Source organism: Cibotium barometz, chromosome 16, assembly GCF_041138505.1.
Source record: "Cibotium barometz isolate CiBa-2024 chromosome 16, ASM4113850v1, whole genome shotgun sequence".
NCBI classification, from domain to species: domain Eukaryota; kingdom Viridiplantae; phylum Streptophyta; class Polypodiopsida; order Cyatheales; family Cibotiaceae; genus Cibotium; species Cibotium barometz.
This window is the reverse complement of record NC_141061.1, coordinates 16,678,979-16,693,607: the sequence shown is the minus strand read 5'-3', so window position 1 is coordinate 16,693,607 and position 14,629 is coordinate 16,678,979. Positions and strand designations below refer to the sequence as shown.

The window sequence follows — 14,629 nt, the reverse complement described above, 5'->3', positions numbered from 1 at the left end:
CAATATGACACGTGTGGAAAGATCTAGGCCTTATGCAAGATATTGGCATGATATGATTAATGCTAATGGACAATTTGGTCTATGGTTTAATCCCAACCATTGACAATATTTGAGCATGGATTGAATATGTTTTGATACATAGAAGGTATTGAAACAAACGGGGTCAAGTGCATGTTTGTGGGGGTTGTGAATGTGTGTGATCAAAGCAAAGTTATAACTTGATACATAATGTGTTTCAAGGTTTGGTTTTTAGGTGTGGTTGGGGAAATGCTAATAGACTTGACTAACTAAGCTCAAGGGCCCACAAGGTAAAATATTTTAGGATTGAACCTCAATGAAAATTTCCTTAACACTACTATGCGATAGTTAGCAAATCAAAAAGCTTAAAAGAAGCTTATTCAAATTAAAATGATAGAATGCATAATGAAGTAGCCTATGCAAGCCCTACTTTAAAGTCTACAAATCCCATGATCTTTTACTAAACATAAGCATGGGTTCTTGTCAACAAGCTATATAATTATAGCTTTCTCAATGTGGACTTGAATGAATAGGAATCTTTTTGGAAAGTGGTGGTGGCAAGAAGGATAACGTCTTTAAGTGGTTTTGCCAAGTGAAAATAGAAGTGATATTTGAAAGGTACTTCAAGCTATAATGCTAAGATACCCATCTTGATTCTCTTGTCTTGAAGGTCTTGTGAAGCTATTCAAGAATTCAAAGAGAATTTCACCATCTCCTTTTTGAGGGGGAACTATGAAAGTGTATTATTAGAATAGATGGATCATGCTACAGCTTAAGGATTTAGGATCCAGGATATAGTGGTTAAAAATGTGATGAACTGGGGCAAAAATGAGAATTTATGGGTTTCACCTAACAAACACAATTGCAAACTTTCTATGAGATTGTCATCCTATTTATTTGTATAAGCCTCTCATGAACAAAATGTCTACTTAAAGAATTTATGTTACTATTCATAACAACTACCCCCTTCACAAAAGTCATGTGCTTGAACCGAGTGCATGCATGCGCATGTCGCCACCCAAAGAAAGGGATGAGTGCTTTGAAAAACCAAAAGAGCAATACTACTTAGAGGATATAAGGCTATATGATCCGTTTTTTTTTCTTTTCAATCAATTGAGATTTTTTAGGATCTAGTTTTGTAGTGCATTAACATGCTTTTTAAATGAATGGCATCTTTCAAGGGTTAAGTTAGTGGCCATAGCAACAACAATCTTATTTTGGATGTTGAGGAGCTAAAAAATGATAAACGTTCATGGGGCATGTGGAAAGTGATGTCGGTGTGTCTTTATTTATATAGAGCAATGCATGCCATTACACATTTGTCCACACCCATGGGGATAAAAGCTCGTGGAGGAGGAGGAGGAAGAGGATGGGGGGGTCGCTACATCCCAACAAGATACGTGCTAGAAGCCGCACGTATGGACGCTTCCATCGGTGAGATGGAGTTCGCATCCTGATGCGTTGGGTTCAACGCCTTGGAGAAGGCAACAATTGCATTCTGCCTCCAAGTGCGTAGAGCCCGTGGAGTTGCACGTGCTGTACGCCACATCGAGGCAATAGTCTGGGCAAGCCACGACACCTTTCCCTGATCGCGCAAACAAATCACACACTGATTAAGTAGCTTAACAAATCAATGGATATGAAGAGAGGAGGGTAGAAATCATAGCCTACCTGGGCAGGCTGAAAACACACACAAATTAAGTAGCTTAACAAATCATAGCCTACCTGGAGAGGCTGAAAACACACACAGATTAAGTAGCTTAACAAATCAATGGATATGGAGAGAGGAGGGTAGAAAAGCATTGTAAAAGCACAGCCTACCTGGAGAGGCTGAAAACAAGAGAAGCATCACGAGGAGAACGATCGCACGAAGCTCTGCCATGTTCATCTTTTGCTTGAGCCCTAAGATGAGGGTCTCACTCGTTATATAGGCTCACCTCTCTTTACACTCCTTCCACATGAGATGGCCAACAAAGGGTGACAAGGAAAAGAATAGTGAGATTAACAGTGTAGAGATAGAGATAATGATCGTTTTTTTATAATTTATGGTCACTCAAAAAATAAGTGGTGGTATTTTTTGGCTAAAATGTTCACTCAATAACAATTGTGTCTATATACTAACATACAGCTTGACTTCTCTATACATGATAGACACCATTGTGTCTATATACTAACATATAGTTTTTGACTTCTCTATATATGATAGACACCATTGCCACGGAGTGACACATGGGTGAATGCTATGATAAAAAGAATGCTTAGAATAATAGTGTAGAGATAATGGTGTTTTTTTTAAATAATTTATCGTCTCTCAAAATAAGTGGTTGTTCAAAAAACAGACATGACGTCGAGCAAAAGCAACCTTGGTTTGAGGAGAAGGGAGGGGGTGAGCAAGGCAAGTATTTGCCTTGACCAATTTTTTGGGTCAAAAATGTAGTCACAAATCTTATCCCTTCATTTCAAAAAGCAAGCCAATTTCAATCTAACCTTGGAAAATACACTAAGGATGCATATGATTTTTTTCCCCTCAAGCACATGTAGTGGGGTTAAGACCAACACGATGATGTGACTTTCGACTTTTCACTGTTTATCACCTTGGAGTCCAAACAAAACAAGGAAACTTGTTCTTCTTATCTTCTTTTGAAAATTTGCCACCCACCATCACAAAAAGAAACTATAATTGAAGCTCTTTCTTTTTACGTTTATATACTATGCATCTGTTCACTCAATAAACAACTGGAGATTCAAACAAGTTCTGTTTGTTAATGTGTTTTTGATTCATACAAGCTTTGAAGGTATTTATGTGTGGCTACATAAGGATTGTGCCTATATGCTAACATGTGGTTTGGCCTCTCTACATATGATGGATCCCATTGCATGCAAAAGCATGGGAATCATAACATCACTAGAATCATTTTAATATTCAAAGGTGACATTTATGCCTTGTATTATGAGCCCTAGAATATACACTAGAGAGGATGCTTAAGATAGTTAATTTTTTCCTAGCACATGTTGCAGTCAAGGCTTAGCCACCAACATGATGTGGCTTTTGACGTTGTACTATTTACCACTTTTGACTCCAAGAAAAATTTAAGAAAGTTGTTCTTATCTTATTTTGAAATTTTGCCAAATCATTATACAAAAATAAAAGTAGAATTGAAGCTCTTCCTTATAAAAAGACACCTAAAATGAAAGCTCAAGTCTTGAGTCAATTGTTTATGTTTACACACGTATGTGTTTTGCATGTATAATAACTATTGAAGATTTAAACAAGTTCTATTTAGATTTGACCTCTTTGCATAGAGATCACATTGCATGCAAAAGCACAACATCACTAAAATCCTTTTCTTTTTCTTAATGGTAGCGTGTGCATTTTGTAATTTTGAGCAGCACTAGAAAATATATTAGAGTGTGCTTACAATAGTTTTTTTAAATATTACATGTTATGGTCAAGGCCAATAATATGATGCACATGGCATTTGACTTTGCACTACCTACCACATTTGACTTCAAAGAGAAAACAAGGAGGTTGTTCCTGTAAGATCCCTGTTCCCACCGAGCAACGGATTTGGGGTACTGGCAGCGGAAGTAGCGCTTCTCACGCGGGACAGGGGTCCCACACTCGGGGCCTCGCCCACGGATATTCGGATAAGAGACTAATCCGTCGGTTGTTCCAAAACCGTACCCGGAAAAACTTTCTTAACCGGAAGCACGGGCGATTCCACCAGGATAACTTTTTACTCTAACGTAGTCAAGATCATTTCTGATTGAGATGATCCAATTACATCTATAAGATACTTAGTCAGTTCAAGGAAGGAACTTGCACTTGGATCATTGGGATCAACGCTTTTTTTCCCATTCAAGAGGCACAGCCGTTGATTCCTATCCATAGAACAGTTACTGTCCGGGATTTTTTTTTTTCTATCGTAAAAACAAAAGTTTGAGTCTCGATTTACGGATCCATCAGTCCAGCCTAACCCCATCCAATCCCATGGGTTAGCCAACCGCCCAACCACTGTAGTGATGGGATCCAATTAAAAATTTGGTTAGGTTTTGTCCCGGGTACCAAGGAAAAGAGTTCCAAGGCCCCCTAGCCGGATGTTCATGCAAAATAAAACTAGTCACACCACTCACACACCCAATATGAAATTGCCTTTTTCAACCAGATTCAACCAATTTAAAACAATCCTTTAATAAAACCATAGTATCATTGATCACCATCTTCCAATTTATCCAATTGATTCTTAATTTCCCATCATTCCTTCATCAGAGTATCTATGGCATCATTGGCAACTAGAACGCTCAGGAGCCGTTTCGATAGTTCCTAGCCCATAATACTTGGCAATATAATCACTTAACAAGATGGACTCTCGTTGAAGATCAGCAAGATCAACCAACAGATCCATATAAGGAGCCATGGACTCATCCATTGAAGACCAGCAAGGTCAATCAACGAGATCCATGCTCGATTTCAGAAAACAACTCCAACTCTGTTCCAATATCTTCCTCGACGCACGCGTGGGTATCCTAGGCAACCCAGAGCCCGAGCACCGTATGGTCAGCACCCTCTAGGATCCTTCGCAGGTAACCTAGCGCTTCACGCATAGGCCGCTTCCTTGGCCCCTCATCCACCGTACCGGAAGCTCACCATTTTAATCGCACCGAGGCTGGTCAAGACCTCGGCCGACCTTGCTACGCGAGACGTCCTTCATTGACTCCCCGTCAGCAGTTGCAACTTTCTCATCACGACCTTAATCACAAGACGGTCAAAATGCTCCCCCCAGCATTCTTGACATAAAACAATCATTTACAAACAGCATTTACAAACAGCATTTACAAACAGTTTACAATACAATTTCTATTTTAACTTTCATTTTTCCACATTATCCCTCCTCAATCTACATTACTTATTCCATATTCCATTTATATGTATACTCATCCCATCACCTCATTTCCATCTCATCACTTCAGATTCCCTCACATCACAATCGTATATTCACATCCATACATCCACAACTATATGCGTGCATTCACATCTACATGCATACATCTACATCCCTATGCATACATCCACATCCACATTCTCATTCACCTCCATACATCTACATCTACATGCATACATCCACTCCACATTCACATCCACATCTATACATCTACATCTACATGCATACATCCACCTCTACATCCACATCTACGTCTATACACCTACATCTACATGCATACATCCACATCTCCATTCACATCTACATCTATACATCTACATCTACGTATACATCCACATCTCCATTCCCATCTACATCTATACATCTACATCTACATGTATACATCCATATCTCTATTCACATCTACATCTATACATCTACATCTACATATATACATCCACATCTCCATTCTCATCTACATCTATACATCTACATCTTCATGCATCCACCCACCTCCACATCCACATCTACATCTATACATCTACATCTACATGTATACATTCACATCTCTATTCACATCTACATCTATACATCTACATCTACATGTATACATCCACATCTTCATTCTCACCTACACCTATACATCTACATCTACATGCATCCACCCACCTCCACATCTACATCTACATCTATACATCTACATCTACATGCATACATCCACCTCCACATTCACACTCACATCCATACCTCTACATCTACATGCAAACATCCATATCTCCATGCATAATAATATTCTTTTAATTAATCTAGGATGATAGTTCCTAGGATATGGTAGGAAGTCCTCTTTTTATGCTTTGAATGAATTTATTTTATGCGTGATTTCTATAAAAATTTTGCCATAGCTCTGCTACTATGACTGATAAATCTCAATTTTTTTTCTAAGGGATAAAGCTCATTCTTAAAGAAATAATTAGAATGGTCTCTAATTGGATCATCAATCCATAATGGTATCTAATTGGATCATTAAGAAAACAATTAGAATGGTCTCTAATTGGGTCATTAAGAAAACAATTAGAATGGTCTCTAATTGGGTCGTCAATCCATAATGGATTGAATCATCAATGTGCATAAACTAAAAGCATAGCAAAAGCCATTAATTTGGCCTCAAGCATAGCTTAATCTTGGATTAAGGAAAAGCTTTATGAAAAGCTTCATTTGGATTGAGAATGGGTCATGAGTATGACCATTTCTTGAGTGAGAGAGAGAAATTATAAAAACCATTAGAATTTAAATATAAGTGAAAATTAACTTCTATAGCATTTATTAAATTATGTAACTCTTCACTACTATTCACCAATTTACTTCAATAGCATTTAAAAAAAACCATACCAATTAAACTTCTCAAGCTTGAGAGGGGTTGAGAAGAGAGAATCATTGAGAAATCATAGAAAAGATCAAAATTCAATATACTTACCTTATGATTTGCTTGATTCTTTATTCACGGTAGAGGCCCCCAACCAATCAATTGGTTTAGTGTGTTGATGGAGCCACCAATGGGGATTGAAGAAAGAGAGAAGTATCAAAAACTAGTGAATTATTAAAGAATTCACAGTTCTTGGCTTAGGTAGAGTAGAGTAACAATGCCTAAGACACTCTATATTTTGGCTTAGGTGGAGTAGAGTAATAAAGCATAAGACACTATATATTTTGGCTTAGGAGGAGTAGAGTAACAAGCATAAGACACTATATATTTTGGCTTAGGTGGAGTAGAGTAACAAGCATAAGACACTATATATTTTGGTTTAGGTGGAGTAGAGTAACAAAGCATAAGACACTATATGTTTTGGCTTAGGTGGAGTAGAGTAACAAGCATAAGACACTATATATTTTGGCTTAGGTGGAGTAGAGTAACAAAGCATAAGACACTATATGTTTTGGCTTAGGTGGAGTAGAGTAACAAAGCATAAGAGACTATATATTTTGGCTTAGGTGGAGTAGAGTAACAAAGCATAAGAGACTATATATTTTGGCTTAGGTAGAGTAGAGTAACAAGGCATAAGAGACTATATATTTTGGCTTAGGTGGAGTAGAGTAACAAAGCATAAGAGACTATATATTTTGGCTTAGGTAGAGTAGAGTGACAAGGCATAAGAGACTATGTTTTTTTCAACAAGGGGAGGCTTCTATTTATAGGAAAATTTGAGCTCCTAACCAAACAAACTGATTCTAGAATTTTCCAAGTCAGTTTGGTCACTTTTTGACCATTTTTAGGTCAGTTAAGCTAACTTTTTGGAACTAGACTTGAATGAGGAGAGAGGAGAGATGAAATATCTCAATTTTTATGAGTTTAAAACTCATTCAAGCATGTGACATATGCACCTCCTTTAAAGAATTCCCCTTCCTTACATATGTGTCAAAATTGTATTGCTCATAGTTTTTTACTAATAAACCTTGTACATTTTCAACTCAGAATAATAGTGTAGAGATAATGGTGGTTTTTTGAATAATTTATATGTCACTCTCAAAATAAGTGGTTGTTCAAAAAATGACATGACATCGAGCAAAAGCAACCTTGGTTCGAGGAGAAGGGAGGGGGTGAGCAAGGGAAGTATTTGCCTTGACCAAATCTTTGGGTCAAAAATGTAGTCACAAATCTTATCCCTTCATTTCAAAAAGCAAGCCAACTCCAAAGCATGCCAATTTCAATCTAACCTTGGAAAATACACTAAGGGTGCATATGATTTTTTTCCCTCAAGCACATGTAGGGGGTTAAGACCAACACGATGATTTGACTTTTGACTTTTCACTACCTATCACCTTTGAGTCCAAACAAAACAAGGAAGTTGTTCTTATCTTCTTTTTGAAAATTTGCCACCCATCACAAAAACAAACTATAATTGAAGCTCTTTCTTTTTACGTTTATACTATGCTGTGTTCACTCAATAATAACAATTGGAGATTCAAACACGTTTTGTTTGTTAATGTGTTTTTGATTCATACAAGCTTTGAAGTTATATGTGTGTGGCTACATAAGGATTGTGCCTATATGCTAACGCGTGGTTTGGCCTCTCTACATATGATGGATCCTATTGCATGCAAAAGCATGGGAATAATAACATCACTAGAATCATTTTAATGTTCTTAAAGGTGGCATTTATGCCTTGTATTATGAGCCCTATAATATACACTAGAGAGGCTGCTTAAGATAGTAAATTTTTTCCTAGCACATGTTGCAGTCAAGGCTTAGCCACCAACATGATGTGGCTTTTGATGTTGCACTATTTACGACTTTTGGCTCCAAGAAAAATAAGAAATTTTGTTCTTATCTTATTTTGAAAGTTTGCCAAATCATTATACAAAAATAAAAGTAGAATTGAAGCTCTTCCTTATAAAAGACACCTAAAATAAAATCTCAAGCCTTAAGTCAATTGTTTATGTTTACACATGTATGTGTTTTGTGTATATAATAACTATTGAAGATTTAAACAAGTTCTATTTAGATTTGACCTCTTTGCATAGAGATCACATTGCATGCAAAAGCACATCACTAAAATCCTTTTCTTTTACTCAATGAATGGTAGCGTGTGCATTTTGTAATTTTGAGCACTAAAAAATATATTAGAGTGTGATTATGATAGTTTTTTTAAATATCACATGTTGTGGTCAAGGCCAATAATATGATGTGGCATTTGACTATACACTACCTACCACATTTGACTTCAAACAAAACAAGGAAGTTGTTCTTATCTTATTTTACGGATTTCACTAAATCATTGTTATACAAGAAGAAAAGTAGAGTGAAAGCTCTTTCTTTTCAAAAGGCACATAAAAATGAAACCTCAAGCCTTGAGTAAAATTTTTACATTTAAATCCATTTGTGTACTCAAGGATATGTATGTATTTACAATATAACTACAAATTTAAAAAATAATAAAGCATATATAATTCATACAGCCTTGACCTCTTGGATTAAAGACACTTGTTTGTGGCTAAATATATGTTCCTTAAGGTGAAAAGAATCTCACTCTCCTTCAATCCCTTAAGTGTCTCATGACATTGATCGATAAGCTGGTATCCAATGTATCTCCAAGTAATTCCACCCTTATGTGTGGAGAGCTCCTTCCTACATGCATTGTCACTCCAACATAGTGTCTCCATCTCCATGAGTAGCAAACCTGTGCAGATCCATATCCATCTCCATGGGTAGCAAACCTCTGCGGCTCCATATCCAACATGGCAACTTTGTCTCAATCTCAAAAATCTCTTATCGCCATCAATCTCTACTCAATAAACTTTACCTCTGCAAGGGGTCACACTCAATAGCAAAACAACATTTATCTCCCTCTTTAAAGCAATGATAGTTGTGGTGCCTATCCCGCAAACAAGTCAATTATGAACGCTCCCTTAATTGAAATAAGGATGATTAAATCCATCATCAAAAGTTGATGCTTTTGATAAGGATTAATCATGCTTGTTAATTCACTAGTCATATTCTTGAACTTCTTGAAAACTCCTGGTCTCTCAAACAAATTTATACAATTTGGTTCATGACAAAATTATATGTCCCTTGAGCTCTTTGTCCAAATGGAGAGTGAAAACCAATTGTTGCAAACTCACATGCCCAAGAAAGCCAATCCACTACAAGGGATCGGGCTTATACCCGCGCTCCTAGCCGCTAAAAATGACTTGTGAAAAAAAGTAGCGGGCCCGTTTATCAACGCGTGTATAATCACGGCCAGAGACATGCGTGTAAAAGCGCGTGTATAGGACTGTTCAGACGCGCTGATACACGGGCCCATACACACATTCTGTCAGTTCAGCTGCGTTTAGAAGCGCTCATACAGGCATCTTCTATACATGCATTTTGTCACTTTAGATGCGCTTATACACGCGTATTTCTCAGATTTGACGCGTTTATACACGCATATTTTACAGATTATCCACGTATATACACGCGACTTTTTGCAGATCTAACGCGTTTATACACGCGAACAGAGAGCAAAAGAAAAATCCACGTTTATACACGCGAACAGAGAGCAAAAGAAAAATCCAGAGAGTGCTATTTGGTACCTGAATGCTGTTTCAGCATTCCAGCACCCAATAACACTCTCTGGATTTTTTTTTTGGTTGCATTGGACCATCCACGAAGAAGATATCCACGAGGAAGATTAAGACAAGAATGACATGAATGCATGCATCGTGAATACACGATTCAAGATAGACATGAATGCAATACTATCGATTCACGATTCAATATTACTATCAAAATTTCACACATATATACAAGGGAGTCCATATGTCGAAGTAGCCCATGGCTTCAGTTTACAAAAATATATATACAACCACATCCTCAATATGGAATGTGATACTATAAGTCTGAGTACTACTCAGACCCAGATGATGACTCGGTGCTCCCTCCATGCTCAGATGAGCTCACATCGGTCGGAATGTCCGATGAGTAGTGCTCACGTCCACCCTCTGCAGTGGTGGCAGGTGGATCATCAGCAGCTTGTGCCTGTTCAAGTAATATATAGTATATAAGTATATATATATGTAATTCAATAAATGAAAATCATTCGTTTAGAGTTTTCAAGTACCTGTCGACCGTATGGTCTCATGGTTGGCTATCTCAAATTGCGCATCCGTAATACGTCCCTCGGCTCTGAAGATGGCCCACGTGTCACATCTGCTATGCCGGCGAGCATACCCAGTATCGTGGGCTCTGGGCTTCCTCCTCGTAACCCGTCTCGCTGTATCATAATCAACACAATTCGTAAGATTAAAACAATCATAGAATCAATGAATTAACTAAACAATCAAATAAAGTGGCAAGATACTTACGAACTCTGCCTCCCATGACTTAATGCCACCAGATCCAAAATGCGAAGATCCAATGGTCTCCATCTGGATCCTCATGCCTCCACATGCTGCGTGCTCTTCACGCCACCCTCTACTCGTTTCTTTGCCTCCTTCCACTCGTGATTGTGTGCAGTTGGCAGGTTTCTCAGCATGATAGCCACCCACAGCTACATTTAGCCCATCATCGTACGCGAGATTTTAAGGTGAGATCTTTTATTACTTAAGATCTCCCTTATTCGTGTCCTTCCCCATACATCCGAGAATGTAGCATTTGGGGGATTGGGGTACCGACTATGTACAGCCTCTATCACCTCCCCAACTAATCGGCTACTATTTTGATCTTTAAATTTAATAAAACAATTTCTATACAAGTTTGATACTACCCCATGCATGTACTCCATTACCTCTTTCCCCCTTGCATCCATCACTATCCCGCCCCTATCCGTCACATCATAGCAGATCACTCCCTCCACCTCTCTCATCTCCTCCTCTTCCGAACTGTCTCCTCTAACTCTTCTCCCTCTATCTCCTCTCTCACCGCGTGCCCTACTACCTCCCCCACCAAAGCACCCGCCGCATCCTCCACTCCCACTCTTCCTTCTACTGCGGGTGGAGTCATGACTGGGGGATTGTCTATATGACGATGGCTGTGAGCCCTGACGTGACGGTGGCTCTGAGGGAGTACGTGATGGTGGCTGTGAGCCCTGACGTGACGGTGCTTGGGAGGGTGTGCGTGAGTGTGTATGGGATGAGGTATGTCTCCTCGGTGGGCGTGGAAGAGGAGAAGCTACATGCCGTCTCATCGGACTCGTAGGCATAGACGGCACTGGAGTGCCCTGGATACTCGCGGTAGGGGTATAGACACCAGGCTTGGAAGGAGGGGGATGGGCATACATGTACTCTGTAAGCTCAACTGGACCAGGATGGCACCCAAAATGATTTAGCATCTCCATCAGCCAATTGCTGTATGCAAATGGATCGGATGAAGAATCTGGAATATCCATAAAGAATCTACAAAAATAATCCTCATGTACATCATGGGCTGTCTCTTGACTCACACAAATATCATCACCCAAGCCACCTATCAGCCTGCAAACCATAGAAATAGGAAACACAGTCTCGTGTATACACCCCAGAAACGCGTGTATACACCCGTTCAGAAAATGCGTGTATACACCCGCCCAAAAACGCGTGTATATGCACGTGAATAGTCTGTGCAGACAGGATACACGCAGACATACACGCGTTTTTACATGCGACCTGTGCAAAAAAAAAATTTGAAAGCGATCGACCTCCGACAATGTGTCCTTAAAAGGCCCACTGTCGCCCCTGTCAGAATCGTTCACCAGATGGCAACCAGAGAAGGAGAAGGACGGAGACAAACCCAAAAAGCAAAGAGAAAATAGCATAAACAAATCTGAGGAAAGAGACAAGGCAAAGGACAAACTGACTCACCTCTGAAAAAGTGAGTTTTCTTTTTTGGTCGGTTTCTTCCACCCGTGTGTGCTCCTTGTCTGCTCCTTGCACTTAGGTTTAGTGTCTGTTGGAAGAGGCGAAAATGAAAGAGAGCAGATATGTTAGTTCAAAATGTTTATTTGGTGAAGGCGGGTTATTTTTAGTTTAAACAGGTCGTCGCGTGTAGAAGCGCGTGTATTCTCGCGTTTGTGATAAATTAGCCGCATTAATACACGCAATTTTTAGGATATAGCCGCGTTTATACACGCGATTTTTAGGACGTAGCCGCCGCGAATACACGTGATTTTTATACTTTCATTAAAAACAGATTATGATTTTGTGTTTTCTGGTTTGTACATAGGATGTCATCAACCTCCTCAAGCAGTTATGGTGAAGATGAGACAATGCGTCATCATAATCACGATGTGTGGTTGGGACAAAGGATCAAGTGTATGTGTAATCGACGTCAAGGATGCATTGTACGAGTACATGGAATTACCTTGAATCACATCTCCATGTATGGAGAATGGAATCAAACAGGTTTAGAGGTGAGTAGATGTAAATTGGTGGTATTCAAATGACTCATGGTATCCAAATTAAATTAATGGAGTTGTAATATATAAACTCTAATTGAAGCAGGATGCAATACCACACCCTAACATGGTGCCCTACGCGCAGCGAGAGCACGCAAGGCGTCGGACGAGATGATGCTGGAGCTTCGGGATCTATTGTTAGAGATGAGTGGGATTTGGATGACAATAGCCCTGCACGCCACGAAGTTGTGGAAGAGGAAGTGTTTGATGATATGGTGTGGAATCTTTTTAAGGATGATCCCAAAGGTATGGATGACGATGATATGGAAAAAGAGCATCTTTACAACGCTTCATCGACACCAGTTTTTGAAGGGTGCACATTCTCTATTTTACGTGCTTCACTTGAACTACTCAATATACAAACAGTTTATGGATGGAGCAATGCAATTCTTGATGCATTATTGAAGTAAGCATTCTAACTTGCAAATTTGAATTAGTGGTTTAAGGTTTAAGATTTAGGACTAATTGATGATATTGGATGCAGGCTATTATCAAACATGCTTCCAAAGGGAAATAGACTACCCACCTCAAGAGACATAGCGAGGCGCTATGTGACATCTCTTGGAGGATTGGATTATGATCGCATACATGCATGCATCAATGATTGCATTCTCTTTCGTGGGACACATAAGGAGGCTTGATATTGTCCCACTTGTGGTGAAGCAAGGTATAGAACAGATGCGAAGAGTTTTAATGTACCTCGTAAAGTCTTGCGACACTTTCCTATAATTCCTCGCATCAAACACATGTTCAAGTGCAAATCCATAGCAGAGCTCATGTCATGGCATTCCTCACATCGATCGGATGATGGCATGTGGAGAATTCCCGCAGACACTCCTGCTTGGAAGCATATTGAAGATGAGTGGCCCAGCTTTAAAACAGAGCCCAGAAACTTGAGACTTGGCCTCTCGGATTAAAGGCACTTGTTTGTGGCTACATAAATGTTCCTTAAGGTGAAAAGAAGTTCAATCTCCTCTAATCCCTTAAGTGTCTCATGGCATTGATCGATAAGGTGGTATCCAATGTAGCTCCAAGTAAGGTGGTAGCTCCAAGTAATTAAGTAATTAAAGGCACTTGTTTGTGGCTACATAAATGTTCCTTAAGGTGAAAAGAAGTTCAATCTCCTCTAATCCCTTAAGTGTCTCATGGCATTGATCGATAAGGTGGTAGCTCCAAGTAATTAAGTAGAAATCATAGCCTACCTGGAGAGGTTGAAAATAAGAGAAGCATCACGAGGAGAACGATCGCACGAAGCTCTGCCATGTTCATCTTTTGCTCGAGCCCTAGGTGAGGCTATCACTCATTGTATAGGCTTATTAGCCTTGGAAACATGATTTTGGAGTGTGGACCAGCTCTCTTTACACTCCTTCCACATGGCAAAATGGGATGGTCAACAAAGGGTGAATCATGTGGCAAGAACAAGAATAGTGAGAATAATGATGGTTTTTTTTATAATTTATGGTCACTCAAAAAATAAGTGATTGTATTTTTTGGCTAAAATGTTCACTCAATAACAATTGTGTCTATATACTAACATATGGTTTGACTTCTCTATATATGATAGACACCATTTCCATGGAGTGACACGTGGGCGAATTTTATAATAAGAAAAACAATATTGAGAATAATAGTGTAGAGATAATGGTGGTTTTTTTATTAATTTATATGTCACACTCAAAATAAGTGGTTGTTCAAAAAATTACATGACATCGAGCAAAAGCAAGCTTGGTTCGAAGAGAAGGGAGGGGGTGAGCAAGGCAAGTATTTGCCTTGACCAATTCT

The 14,629-nt window shown here is 39.0% G+C and overlaps 1 long non-coding RNA gene across 1 annotated transcript; it reads right to left on the bottom strand.

The window, feature by feature from the left end:
* Nucleotides 1-1,282: 1,282 nt before the first annotated feature.
* Nucleotides 1,283-1,997, bottom strand: LOC147630430 (uncharacterized). The gene is made up of 2 exons (XR_015267610.1): nt 1,840-1,997; nt 1,283-1,603 (listed from the first exon to the last, which is right to left on the bottom strand). It is a non-coding gene; the product is annotated as an uncharacterized LOC147630430 (long non-coding RNA).
* Between the last annotated feature and the right edge of the window lie 12,632 nt (nt 1,998-14,629).